The 13,713-nt window shown below is 42.8% G+C and overlaps 1 protein-coding gene across 5 annotated transcripts in view; it reads right to left on the reverse strand.

Moving 5' to 3' along the window:
• ADARB1 (adenosine deaminase RNA specific B1) overlaps positions 1 to 13,713 on the reverse strand; it is a 116,881-nt gene that overhangs the window by 92,491 nt on the left and 10,677 nt on the right. The window contains exon 1 of one of the 5 annotated variants that reach the window (XM_084820492.1): positions 12,376 to 12,465. The exons of the other annotated variants lie outside the window; for them this stretch is intronic. The gene's annotated coding sequence lies outside the window, so the exon portion shown is untranslated. Of the gene's footprint in view, positions 1 to 12,375; positions 12,466 to 13,713 lie in introns of those variants that run through there. 5 annotated transcript variants of the gene reach the window in all.

Raw genomic sequence — 13,713 nt, forward strand, 5'->3', positions numbered from 1 at the left:
ACGTCTTAGTCTACATAAATGTTTACGTAGACTAAGACGTGCCAAAATAAGGAACGCAAATGGCGGAGCCCATGGGCGCTGCCATTTGCGTACGCGCGTTTTGTTTTTCGTTTTAATCAGCCGTGATAGGCTACGTAAACATTTACGTAGCCTATCACGGCTGACTGCAGGGACGCAAACGGCGGCGGCTATGGCCGCCGCCATTTGCGTCCCTGCTAGCCAGCGGCCGGATGTCCGGCTGCTGGCAGAGCTGGCCGGCGGCTCCGCAGAATCGCTGCGGAGCACAGCCAGCCGGCCAGGATTCTGGGGGGGGAGGAACGGAGCACCTCCCCCCCCGGCGAGGATTCCGGGGGGAGGGACGGAACGCCTCCCCCCGCATCATCAGCATAATCTCCGAAAGGTAAGTGATTTTCGTACATCCCTAGCTATTCGTGGTTTCCGACTTTTAAATATAAATTGCTCTAATCTACTCTGCCAAATTAACAATTTCTTATATTGAAGTTCTAGAGGTAATACATAAAACAAATATGCTAACTTAGGAAAGACCATCATCTTAATCGACTAAAAAGTGAAAGATTAAGTTTCTCCCTTTAGCTTTATCCTTCAAAATATTTTTCCATAGCTGCCCATAATTTATTTTAGAGTTTCTGTGTATTCCTAGGTAGATAAATCCCTAAATATAGAAAATAATTATTTACTAATGGGATCCCTAGTCTTTGTGAGACTTTAAATTGCTCACCCTGAAGGAAAATTTAAACAAAAAAGGTCTGATTTCTTGAAATTAACACTCAGGCCCACTGTTTTCTTAAATTTATCTAATTCTGCTTGTTCAGCCTGAATTGCATATGATGGATTACTCAATGTCAATAACATGTCATTGGCATACAAACTAATCAAATGTTCCATACTACCCACTTTAATTCCACTTATTTGTGGGTGAGCTCAAAATTGATTTGCCAAAAATTTAATTACTAGGGTAAACAAAATAGGTGACAGCAGGCAGCCTTTTTGGGTACAGCTATACAAATTTATGGGGCCGCGGTGGCTTAGTGGTTAAGACGCTGAACTGCAGACTGGAAGGTCGGCAGGTAGCAGTTCGAGACCCGAGTGCTGCGTGACGGAGTAAGCTCCCATCTTCAGTCCCAGCTTCTGCCAACCTAGCAGTTCGAAAGCAAGAAATTGCAAGTAGATAAATAGGTACCGCCTCGGCGGGAAAGGTAACAGCGTTCCGTGCACCTCGGTGTTCAGTCATGCCGGCCACATGACCACGGAAGCGTCTTTGGACAGCGCTGGCTCTTCGACTTAGAAATGGGGATGAGCACCGCACCCTAGAGTCGGACACGACTGGTTGGGGACACCTTTACCTTTTTATACAAATTTATATTACAGGAGTCTAAATTATTAACATGAATCTGTGCCAAGGTTGAAGAGTATATAGCTTGGACTGCATTCAAAAATCTAGGGCCAAATTGATAATGTTGTAGGGCGTTTTTCAGAAAACTCCAATTTACGCAATCAAAGGCCTTAAACAAACCCAAGGCCAAAATTGCCATCAGAGATTTATGCTCCTTACAAAAGCGTATCAAACTAAATAACCTCTGAACAGGATCTGCTATAAATCTTCGTGAAAGAAAGCCATACTGGTCTGCATTAACAAGTTTTCCAACATGCCGTTTCAGTCAGTTTGTTAATACCAAAGTTAAAAATTTGTAGTCATTATTTAATAGTGGAATTGGTCTGTAGCAGTCCATCTTCAGCGGGTTCTTTCCTGGTTTTAATAATACTACAATTTTGGAGCATGTCTCAGGAAGTTGGGCACCATCCAAACTTCCATTGAAGATGGACTGAAGATGCAAAAGTAATATTTCCTTAAAGTGTTTATAAAATTCCCCAGTAAACCCATCCTGGCCTCGGGATTTATTTGACTTAAGACGCGAGAGTGCATCCTCTATCTCCTCCAACATAATGGGTCTAGCAAGCCATGTCCTCACTTCATCTGCAAGAGGAGTCACCTTTGCTGTAACCAGATATTTATTATTCATTTCATTTCATTTCTATACTGCCCAATAGCCGAAGCTCTCTGGACTGTTCACAAAAATTAAAACCAAATGGCACACAATAAAACAATATAAAACATATAGAACATTAAAACCACAATATAACAATACAACCACAATAAAACCTAGCAGCAGTGCAGGAATTTAAAATGCAGATTTAAAACAGCAAAGCTAAAAATCTAGAAAGCTAAAATGCTAAAATGCCTGGGAAAATAAAAAGGTGTTCACCTGGCACCGAAAGGAATACAATGTAGGTACCAGGCGAACCTCACTAGGGAGCTCGTTCCACAGCCGGGGTGCCACAGCAGAAAAAGCCCTCCTCCTAGTAGCCACCTACCTCACTTAGATATTCCTCTGTTAATTCTAGATCGCTGTCTGCATTTGCATAAATTTGTTCAAAATATTCAGCAAATAGATTAGCATTTTTTAAGAATCCAAATCCTTAACCCCATGATTATCTTAGATTGTAATGATTTTGTTTCTTGCCCCAAGCTGCTTCAATCTGTTAGGTAATAACCGTGACCCTTTGCCATCAAATTCATAAAATTGCTGTCTAGTATACAGCATCCCCACCATTGTTTTATTAAAATCTAGGGTCTGCAGTTCTGCATGTTTTTATCTAATAGTTGCCTAATCCTAGTTGTTCCTGTACTCCTATATTTCTTTGTTAAGGATCTAATTTCCCTCTCTAATAATGAAGTTTGTGCCCTGTTTTGTTTTTTCATTGTACTTAATTCTTTAATACATATTCCCTGTATTACAGCCTTCATGGTTTTCCATCTCAAAGTAGAGCTTATTGCATCCATAGAATTCTCCACAAAAGAGTGCTGTAAACTTTCTTGCATGTTTCCCTTACTCTGATTAGCTGTTAACAGTAGAGAATTAAATCTCTATACTAGAGAACCTTTTATCTGGATTTGGATTCTGGGAAAATGCGCTACACTTCCTGGAAGATGGACTGTTGGCAAGGGATGGGTTGCACCTCACAAGGGCTGGGAAGAATGTGTTCAGCCACAGCATGAAGAACTTCATCAGGAGGGCTTTAAACTGAATCCTACGGGGAAGGGAGATGTAAAGTTGGGGTAACAATGGACAAAAGCTCTAATAGCACCCAATAAGAGTCTTCAAAAACATGTAGGAAGAAAGCCAGACTATAAAGTACATGGTCTTCGATATCTATATACTAATGCCCAGAGTATGGGAATCAAACGGGGTTGGACGCGATGGTCTTATAGGCCCCTTCCAACCCTTCTGTTCTGTTCTGTTCTATTCTATTCTATGAAACAGAACGAACTTGAACTCTTAATATGGGAGGGAAATTATGACTTGATAGGTGTAACTGAAACTTTGTGGGACGACTCCCATGACTGGAATAGAGCAACTGAAGGATATAACTTGTTCAAAAAGAATAGGAGGAACAGAAGGGGAGGTGGGGTTGCACTATATGTTAAAAATATGTATCTCTGCACAGAAATACAGGAGGATGAACTTTGTAGCCCCATCAAGAGCATCTGGGTTAAATAAATGGAGCAAAGAATAAAAGGAACATGGTGGTCGGAGTTTACTACCGGCCACCCAATCAAGAAGAGGAGGATGAAACCTTTAAAAACAAATAGCCAATGTTTCAAGGAAGCAAGATGTAGTAGTAATGGGGGACCTCAATTCCACTGATATTTCTTGGGAAACAAATTCTGCAAAACATGGCCCCTCCAAGAAATTCCTGACTTGTGTTGCTGGTAACTTCCTCCTACAGAAACTGGAGGAAGGAACTAGGAGATCAGCTATCCTTGACTTGATCCTAACCAACAGAGATGACTTAGCGGATCAAGTAGCAGTTACGGGAACTCTGGGGGAAAGTGACCATGTTATACTTGAGTTCTTGGTTCTAAAAGAAGCAAAGCCGAGTGTAGTCAAACGCATACCCTGGATTTTAGGAAAGCTGATTTTAATAAACTCAGAACAATGACAAGTAAGGTCCCATAACAAGTGATTCTCATGAGAAAAGGAGTCCAAGATGGGTGGGAGCTTTTAAAAAAGGAAATTCTAAATTACAATTACAAACAATTCCAACAAGAAGAAAAGGTGGAAGACAACAGAAGAAGCCAATGTGGCTTCACAAAAAGCTTAGGGGAGACCTGAAAACAAAAAAAGGACACATATAGGAAGTGGAAGGAAGAACAAGCAACAAAGGAAGAGTGCAGGCAGGTAGCACAGAATTGCAGGGATGGCTTCAGGAAGGCTAAAGCTGAGAACGAGCTGAGGTTAGCGAGGGATGCCAAAAGCAACAAAAAGCCTTTCTTCAGATTTGTTTTTGTTGTTTATTTGGTCAGTCGCTTCCGACTCTTTGTGACTTCATGGACCTGCCCACGCCAGAGCTTCTGGTTGGCCGTCGCCACCCTCACATGCATAGTAAAAGACAGAGGAAAGAAATGGTGGTTCAACTATTAATTAAGGATGGCAAAATGATAACAGATGACAAAGAAAAGGCAGAAGTGCTCAATTACTACTTTGACTCAGTCTTCTCCCAAAAGAGGGACTATGAGCCCCCTAGCAAAGGCAAAGTACAGGTTGAAGGGGCAAGATTGCAGGTTGAGATCGATAGGCATATGGTCAAGGAACACCTCATTACTTCAAATGAGTTCAAATCTCAAGGGCCAGATGAACTGCATCCTAGAGGAATAAAGGAACTGGCAGAAGAGCTCTCAGAACCACTGTCTATTGTGTTTGAGGAATCATGGAGGACGGGTGAAGTGCCAGATGACTGGAGGAGGACTAATGTTGTCCCTGTCTTCAAAAAGGAGGAACCTGGGAACTACAGACCAGTCAGTCTGACATCAATCCCTGAGAAAATTCTGGAGCAGATGATAAAGCAATCCATCTATAAGCACCTTGAAAACAATGCAGTGATTACTCAAAGCCAACATGGATTTGTCAAGAACAAATCCTGCAAGACGAATCTGATCTCATTTTTTGATCAAGTAACCTCCCTTGTGGACTGTGGAAATGCTCGATAATAATCTCGACTTCAGCAAAGCTTTGGACAAAGTGCCCCATGATATCCTGATGAGCAAAGTAGCTCAAAGTGGGCTAGATGAAACAATGATCCGGTGGATCCACAGTTGGCTACAGAATCGGACTCAAGGAGTGCTTACCAATAGGATCTTCTCAAACTGGGGAGAGGTAACGAGCAGGGTACCATAGGGCTCAGTCTTGGACCCAGTGCTCTTTAACATTTTTATTAATGACTTGGAGGAGGAGGTGCAGGGAATGCTGATCAGATCTGCAGATGACACAAAACTGGGCGGGATAGCTAATACTTTGGAAGACAGAAACAACATTCAAAGTGATGTTGATTGACTGGAGCACTGGGCTGAAAACAACAGAATGACATTTAATAGAGAGAAATGCTAAGTTCTGCACCTAGGAAAAAGAAAACAAATGCACAGTTACAAGATGGCCGATACTTGCCTCAACAATACTACAAGCAAGAAGGATCTTGGAATTGTTGTCGATCACAAGCTGAAGATGAGCCAACAATGTAATGTGGCTGCAAAAAAGGCTGTGTCCGGTTCTGGGCACTGCACTTGAAGAAGGATGCAGACAGAGAGGATTCAAAGAAGGGCAACCAAGATGATCGGGGGACTGGAAACAAAACCCTATGAGGAGAGACTGAAAGAACTGGGCATGTTTAGCCTTGAGAAGAGAAGACTGAAGGGAGATATGATAGCACTCTTCAAGTACTTCAAAGGTTGTCACAGAGAGGAAGGCCAGGATCTCTTTTTGATCATCGCAGAATGCAGGACACGGAAGAATGGGCTCAAGTGACAGGAAGCCAGATTCCGGCTGAACATCAGGAGAAACTGTTAGAGCAATACGACAATGGAACCAATTCCCTAGAGCGGTAGTGGGCTCTCCCACACTGGAGGCATTCAAGATAGAATAGTATAGTATAGTAGGGTTGGAAGGGGCCTATACAGCCATCGAGTCCAACCCCCTGCTCAATGCAGGAATCCCAGTCAGAGCATCCCTGACAAATGGCTGTCCAGCCTCGTCTTGAAGGCCTCCAGTGTGGGAGAGCCCACCACCTCCCTAGGTCATTGGTTCCATTGTCGTATTGCTCTTACAGTCAGGAAGTTTTTCCTGATGTTCAGACGGAATCTGGCTTCCTGTCACTTGAGCCCATTATTCCGTGTCCTGCACTCTGGGATGATCAAGAAGACATCCTGGCCTTCTTCTCTGTGACAACCTTTCAAGTATTTGAAGAGTGCTATCATATCTTCCCTCATTCTTCTCTTCTCAAGGCTAAACGTGCCCAGTTCTTTCAGTCTCTCTTCATAGGGCTTTGTTTCCAGTCCCCTGATCATCTTGGTTGCCCTCCTCTGAACCCTCTCCAGTTTGTCTGCATCCTTCTTCAAGTGTGGTGCCCAGAACTGGACACAGTACTCCAGATGAGGCCTAACCAGTGCTGAGTAGAGGGGAACTAGTACTTCCCGGGATTTGGAAGCTATGCTTCTATTAATGCAGCCCAAAAGAGCATTGGCCTTTTTTGCAGCCACATCACATTGTTGGCTCATCTTCAGCTTGTGATTGACAACAATTCCAAGATCCTTCTCACTTGTAGTGTTGTTGAGCCACGTATCCCCCATCTTGTAACTGTGCATTTGGTTTCTTTTTCCTAGGTGCAGAACTTGGCATTTCTCCCTATAAAATGTCATTCTGTTGTTTTCTGCCCAGCGCTCCAGTCTATCCAGATCACTTTGAATGTTGTTTCTGTCTTCCAAAGTATTAGCTATCCCGCCCAATTTTGTGTCATCTGCAAATGTGATCAGCATCCCCTGCACTTCCTCCTCCAAGTCATTAATAAAAATGTTGAAGAGCACTGGGCCCAGGACTGAGCCCTGTGGTACCCCACTCGTTCCCTCTCCCCTTTGAGAAGGTCCCATTGATAAGCACTCTTTGAGTCCGATTCTGTAGCCAACTGTGGATCCACCGGATCGTTGTTTCATCTAGCCTACTTTGAGTTAGTTTGCACATCAGGATATCATGGGGCACTTTGTCGAAAGCTTTGCTGAAGTCGAGGTATATGATGTCTACAGCATTCCCACGGTCTACAAGGGAGGTTACTTGATCAAAAAATGAGATCAGATTTGTCTGGCAGGACTTGTTTTTGACAAATCCATGTTGGCTTGAGTAATCACAGCATTGTTGTCAAGGTGCTTCCAGATGGATTCCTTTATCACCTGCTCCAGAATTTTCCCAGGGATTGATGTCAGACTGACTGGTCTGTAGTTCCCAGGTTCCTCCTTTTTACCCCTTTTGAAGATAGGGACGTTAGCCCTCCTCCAGTCATCTGGCACTTCACCCGTCCTCCATGATTTCTCAAAGAGAATAGACAGCGGTTCTGAGAGTTCTTCTGCCAGTTCCTTTATTCCTCTAGGATGCAGTTCATCTGGCCCTGGAGATTTGAACTCATTCAAAGTAATGAGGTGTTCCTTGACCATATGCCTATTGATCTCAAGCTGCAATCATGCCCCTTCAGCCTGTACTTCGCCTATAACAGGGGGGTCATAGACCCTCTTTTGGGAGAAGACTGAGCCAAAGTAGGAATTGAGCACCTCTGCCTTTTCTTTGTCATCTGTTATCGTTTTGCTATCCTTATTTAATAGCTGAACCACCATTTCTTTCCTCTGCCTTTTACTATGCACGTAGCTGAAGAAAGCCTTTTTGTTGTTTTTAGCATCCCTCGCTAACCTCAGCTCATTCTCAGCTTTGGCCTTCCTGACGCCATCCCTGCAATTCTGTGTTATCTGCCTGTACTCTTCCTTTGAACCTTGGCCTTCTTTCTACTTCCTATATGTGTCCTTTTTTGTTTTCAGGTCATCCCTAAGCTTTTTGTGAAGCCACATTGGCTTCTTCTGTTGTCTTCCACCTTTTCTTCTTGTTGGAATTGTTTGTGATTGTGCCTTGAGAATTTCCTTTTTTAAAAGCTCCCACCCATCTTGGACTCCTTTTCTCGTGAGTGTCGCTTGCCATGGGACCTTACTGATCATTGTGCTGAGTTTATTAAAATCAGCTTTCTTAAAATCCAGGGTACACGTTTGACTACACTCAGCTTTTGCTTCCCTTAGAACCAAGAACTCAAGTACAACATGGTCGCTTTCCCCCAGAGTTCCTGTAACTGCTACTTTATCCACGAAGTCATCTCTGTTGGTTAGGATCAAGTCAAGGATAGCCGATCGTCTAGTTCCTTCCTCTACTTTCTGTAGGAGGAAGTTATCCGCCACACAAGTCAGGAATTTCCTGGAGGGGCCATGTTTTGCAGAATTTCTCTCCCCACAAATATCAGGGAAATTGAAGTCCCCCATTACTACTACATCATGCTTCCTTAAAACATTGGCTATTTGCTTTTCAAAAGTTTCATCCTCGTCTTCTCCTTGATTGGGTAGCCGGTAGTAGACTCCGACCACCAGCTTCCTTTTATTCTTTGCTCCATTTATTTCAACCCAGATGCTCTCAATGGGGCTACCAAGCTCCTCCTCCTGTATTTCTGTGCAGAGATATGTATTTTTCACATACAGTGCAACCCCACCTCCCTTTCTGTTCCTCCTGTTCTTTTTGAACAAGTTCTATCCTTCAATTGCTGTATTCCAGTCATGAGAGTCATCCCACCAAGTCTCAGTTATACCTATCAGGTCATAATTTCCCTCTCAATCTGTTCCAGAGAAGAGCCTAAAGATATGCAAATCACTATTCCCCTGCAGCAGTCAGTTGCCTATTGCAACAGGGGGGCTGACAGACCTAGTTATATCCCCCCAAATATTACATCTAAAATGCAAATAAAATCAGGGTAGATTACACCTCCGCCTTCGTTATTGTGGAGTGTACCTCAAACCCCCTTTATTCAATTTATCTAAAGCCCCAATTAGTATCTTGTACGTTACATTATCATTTAACTTTTTTGAAGCTTAGCCAAAAGTTACACTTATTTATAAATCCTATATTTTCTGGAGGAGTTATGTCTGCATTGTCTACTTGTAAGAGGGTGAAGTGTTCTCTGCAGAAGTGATGCATCCTCTGGGGTAGAATGACCTGCCCTTTTCTTGGTGGTCCTTTTTCCTCTCACTTTCTCCCAACTGCCTTGTTTTTCTGTATCTTCCTCATTATCATCCTTAAGTAAACCAGCCACTGCATATCCTGATGGGAATTCCAATTTAAGACTATAAACAATTCCGCCATTTCCTTGCGCGAGGAGACTGTATGTGACCCACCTTTACACATAACCATCAGTCTAAAAGGGAAACCCCAATGATATCAAATCGTTCTATTGCAATTTCAGTGTAAAGGGGCATAACCCACTCCATCTACATAATGTTTCGGGAGCCAGATCTTGTAGCACCATCACTGGATTGTCATCTCCTTCGATCCCCTCAAACATCTCAATAATTCCTTCTTCAAAGTAAAATGAGCAAAACAAATAACTATGTCTCTAACACCTGCTCCACCCACGGGTCGAGGCCCTAATGCACTATGAGCTCTCTCAAAGTCTTCCACCGATATCAGGAAATCCAGAAGTAACGCTGCAAACCAATGAGATAGAAATGCTTTCAAATCTCCTCCTTCCATATCTTCAGAAATTCCACATACGCAAATATTCTGGTATCTGGAATGGTTCTCCGCCTCCTCCAACTTATATTTAATATGCAAAATCTCTCTCCTTAACCTATTAATATTTTATTTCCAGCCACCATATCAAAAACCCCAGAGTTTATGGTTTCAATTGCTTCTATTCGGGATCCAGCTCCAACAGTTTCTTGTCTAATATATCAGCCACCCCCACTATCTGCTCTTTCTTTAATATCTGGAGTTGTTTTGATAAGTCCCCTCTTGTCTGACCTGCCTCCTCCGTTTGTAAATCTTTCTGCGATATCTGAGTCGCGCCTGCCATCTTATCTGTATTCATAGTGTCTGGAGCTGAAGAGACTGCTGTCTTCTCCAAAGCTTTAAAAAAGTCTGGTATGCTGGCGTTCCTGCTTCTGAGGGTTCTCACCAGTTTGCTCTGCTTATTCAGCTTACTATTCTATAATTTATTCTCCAAAAAATGAAGTTTAGGACCAGTGTTACTATGAGCAGAGGAGCTCTCTCACCCAGCATCCTACACTGACTGCAGTCAAGCCACATCCCCCAACAAAGCACTCTGTAAACTCATTCACCCTTTAGTGATGCTTTGCTGCTCTGGACAGATGCAGATTTAGAACAATAGCCTTTCCCACCCCTCTTGCCTTGTGTTGAATAATTGCAGTGCAAGTCAATGATCTGAGTGGACATGTTTAGCCACACATCTGCGAATGAGTGAGGTGGGGCAGGGGGAAACAAAAGCAAAGAGGCATCTCACAGCGGTGATATAAGATCCAAACACACCCCTAGGCACATCCACTATACTGAGCTGAATTTATTTTGGGTAATCAGGGCACAGTCTGCATGAAGCCGCAGCAAGAAGAAAATCTGGGGCAAAACGCCTTTATAAAAATGCGCATTTTCAGGCAGGAAACCACACTGCTGCTGCGAAGTGGTGGCTGCCTAGCAAGGCTGAGATGCAGAAGTCAAAGTAAATTGTTCATGTAGATGGGTCCCATCTGGTCTTCAATATTCCATTCTCGGGCAAGGAGCTGAAGTGTGTGGTGGCATTTCAACTCCAGGAATTTCTGGAAGAGGCATACAACTAACATTTCTCTATCCCCCTGTCCAACTGTCATTCCATGCTTTAAAACTGCTTCTACATTCTTGATATGTTTCAACAACAAAACTGTTTGCCAACCCTGATTTAAAAAATCATGAATATGTGCAATTTTGCATTTTAAACTTGCTTAAATCACAGCACCGTTGTGACTACAGGAATAAAATGGAGTTTGCTTCTGCACCTGCTGCTCTCACGGCGCTCACCTGGGGGAGGGGACTGGGCTATGGGTCCCTGGAGTTTGGCCCCAACATCCAGCTCTAGCTGTACCATTGGCAGCCAGCACAGGGACTTTGAAGGCTTCACTCAACACAATTCTAGGGCTGTCTCCTCAGGAGTAAGTCCAACTGTACATGACAGGCCTTACTCCCATATAAGTGTGCACAGATTGCAGTCACAGTTAGTTGAGGTGTAGTGGACAGCATAGAGGAGCAGCCAGACAAGTGCTAGAAGGGGGAGGGGGACTGTGGGGGGGGGCACAGAGGGAATGGTTCAAGGACAGAGGAAGTGTGAGGAAATGTGTGTGTTTGTGGATGGGAAGGTTGGAGCTAGAGACGTTTATCAGTTCATCAATATGACTTTACACCAACTATTACATTCAACCAACCAATAGTTGGAAAATAGTCTCTTCAGTGGAAACAAAGAGTGTTGTGGCAAATGTCATATTAAAGCTTGGTGGCTTCCACAGTCTGATGAGTTGCTTGGGAGGCACAAGTCACATATGGGATGGATCTGGGCTACATAAAGAAATGGAACATATCTATGCAGAAAATACAGTTCCACACCTTCCAGCAGGAAAAGCAAATTCAACTACTATCAGATCTCTTCTTGCTTAATGTAACATGCTCAAATTTGAAGACTTCTCAGCCAACGGCCAGTGCTTATCACCAGAAGATGCAGCCTCTGAACAGTACTTGTCACCAAAAGATGTTGCAGACTTGAAGACCGTCTTGTGCAAGATGGACATTTGTGATACTTGTTTATTCCCTAATGTCAAGAAAGTTGTGCAGCTACTTCAAATAATGAACCCTCATTTGGCTGATGCACATACAGCAGCTTTGTGGTTGCAGTATATAACAATAGTAGGACTGATACGGAAAATTATTAGAGCAGAAAGGACTAGTAAGTAGAAGTTACATCTTCAGAGCTTATGTGAGATGCTTCCTGTTTTTACTGCAGCTGGCCACAACAATTACAGCAAATCAGTATATCTTTATCTCCAGATAATAAAAAAATAGAAATCACCAATCCATCAGTTTTCTCAAAAGCTGAAAATAGTATGCGTGAGTTTAGAAGGTCTGACAAATTTTTGCCAGATTTATCACCAGACACGGTCACTGAGCAGGAACTTCTGCAAAGCATGGAAACGGATGGTGAAACAATAAAAGGCAGTGGAGTGTCTGAAGCTCAATGCTCTGTTTTAATATTATCTCATCCAGTTTGTTTGGAGGTCAGTTTACTGAAGGAAAAGCTGACTGAGGTATCATATGTAACAAGAGACCAATATAAGGAAAGCAAAGGCTCCAGGCAGGAAAGAGACTGTAAAGATGTTCAAACAGTACTTGAATTATTATTATTACTTACATTTATATCCCTTTTCTTTCCTAAAAGGAACCCAAGACAGCGTACATGATCCTCCTCCTCTCAACTGTAGTCTCTTCCTGAGTTTCATGGTCAGATGTTGGTGTGCTTTGATTGAAGGCAGAGTTACACCATGTCCTTCCTACACTCTACTGGGGTAACATAAGTGAGGCAGGAGGTGGGGGGAAGCAGTCATACTTCTTTGTTCATTTTCTTCTCCACTGAGTTGAATGAGAGGAATTTTCCTTACACCAGCTCCAGAATGGCACAAAGTTTGGGGGCTATAGGGATAGAGGATTTTATATAAGCCTGCTCCTCCCCTGTCCTGCCCACATTGTGTCCACATCTCAGCCGCTAGGCCAGTGGAGTTGTGCCAGTAAAACAGATGTCCAGGCGCAGCAACACACATATCCACACAGTTGCAATGATGTATTTCACGTGGCACCGGCATACTGACTGGCAAATTTAGTAGCAATAATAGTACAATAGAAAAGCTATCTTTAGTCAGACATAATCACAATATATTTTAATTATTCAACAACCTCTTTTGAGAGCATAATAAAACAAAGTAGTAGAAATGGAAAACCTTAAATTATCAACCAAAATTGATTTATGTATTTGGCAAGTTTCAACCACGATTAAAAATAGGATTCAGGAATTTAAATCAATCTACTTTTCAAAATGATGTTGCAGTCAGTTCATTCACAATAGTGCCTTCCGGGACGACTGTATTTTGAACCAACAAGGTATCATTTGAAAATCAATGATGTACTGTCATAACTTAAAGGACTAAATTACCAGGACAAGGAATCTGTTTAGATTACTGCGTGTTGTATACATGGCTGCCTTTGAAAATGGTTCTGAAACTGCAGTTAGTAATCTAGCTGCTGTGTTTTATACTAACTAGGACTTAGCATCATGCTGGCTTTAAACCCAGTGCTGAGCTGAAAATGGCCCACACACTTTTGCAGGGCCATTTGCCTCCCACAAGGCAGAGGACATTTTCTGGAACTTTGAGGGATGGCTGAGAGAAATCCTATTTTTTCATGGTGGTTTACCATTTTAAATGAGGTGGCAAAGGGTTTGCAATGACAGTCTTGCTTTTACCTAAAAAAAGGCATTGCTGATGCTTCAAGCAGCAGTGGAGCTACAATAAGACGCTACGGATGCTACGCTATTTGCGTTCCCCTTATTTTCGCCATCTTAGTCTAGTGTAAATCTTGATGTAGAGACTAAGACGTGCCAAAATAAGGAACGCAAATGGCGGCAGCCGTGGCCGCCGCCATTTGCGTACATGCGTTGTTTGTTTGTTTTTAAGTCAGCCATGATAGGCTACCTAAA

Source organism: Heloderma suspectum, chromosome 1 (genome assembly GCF_057233095.1).
Source record: "Heloderma suspectum isolate Gila_16-S chromosome 1, 16-S_ref, whole genome shotgun sequence".
Taxonomy (NCBI): domain Eukaryota; kingdom Metazoa; phylum Chordata; class Lepidosauria; order Squamata; family Helodermatidae; genus Heloderma; species Heloderma suspectum.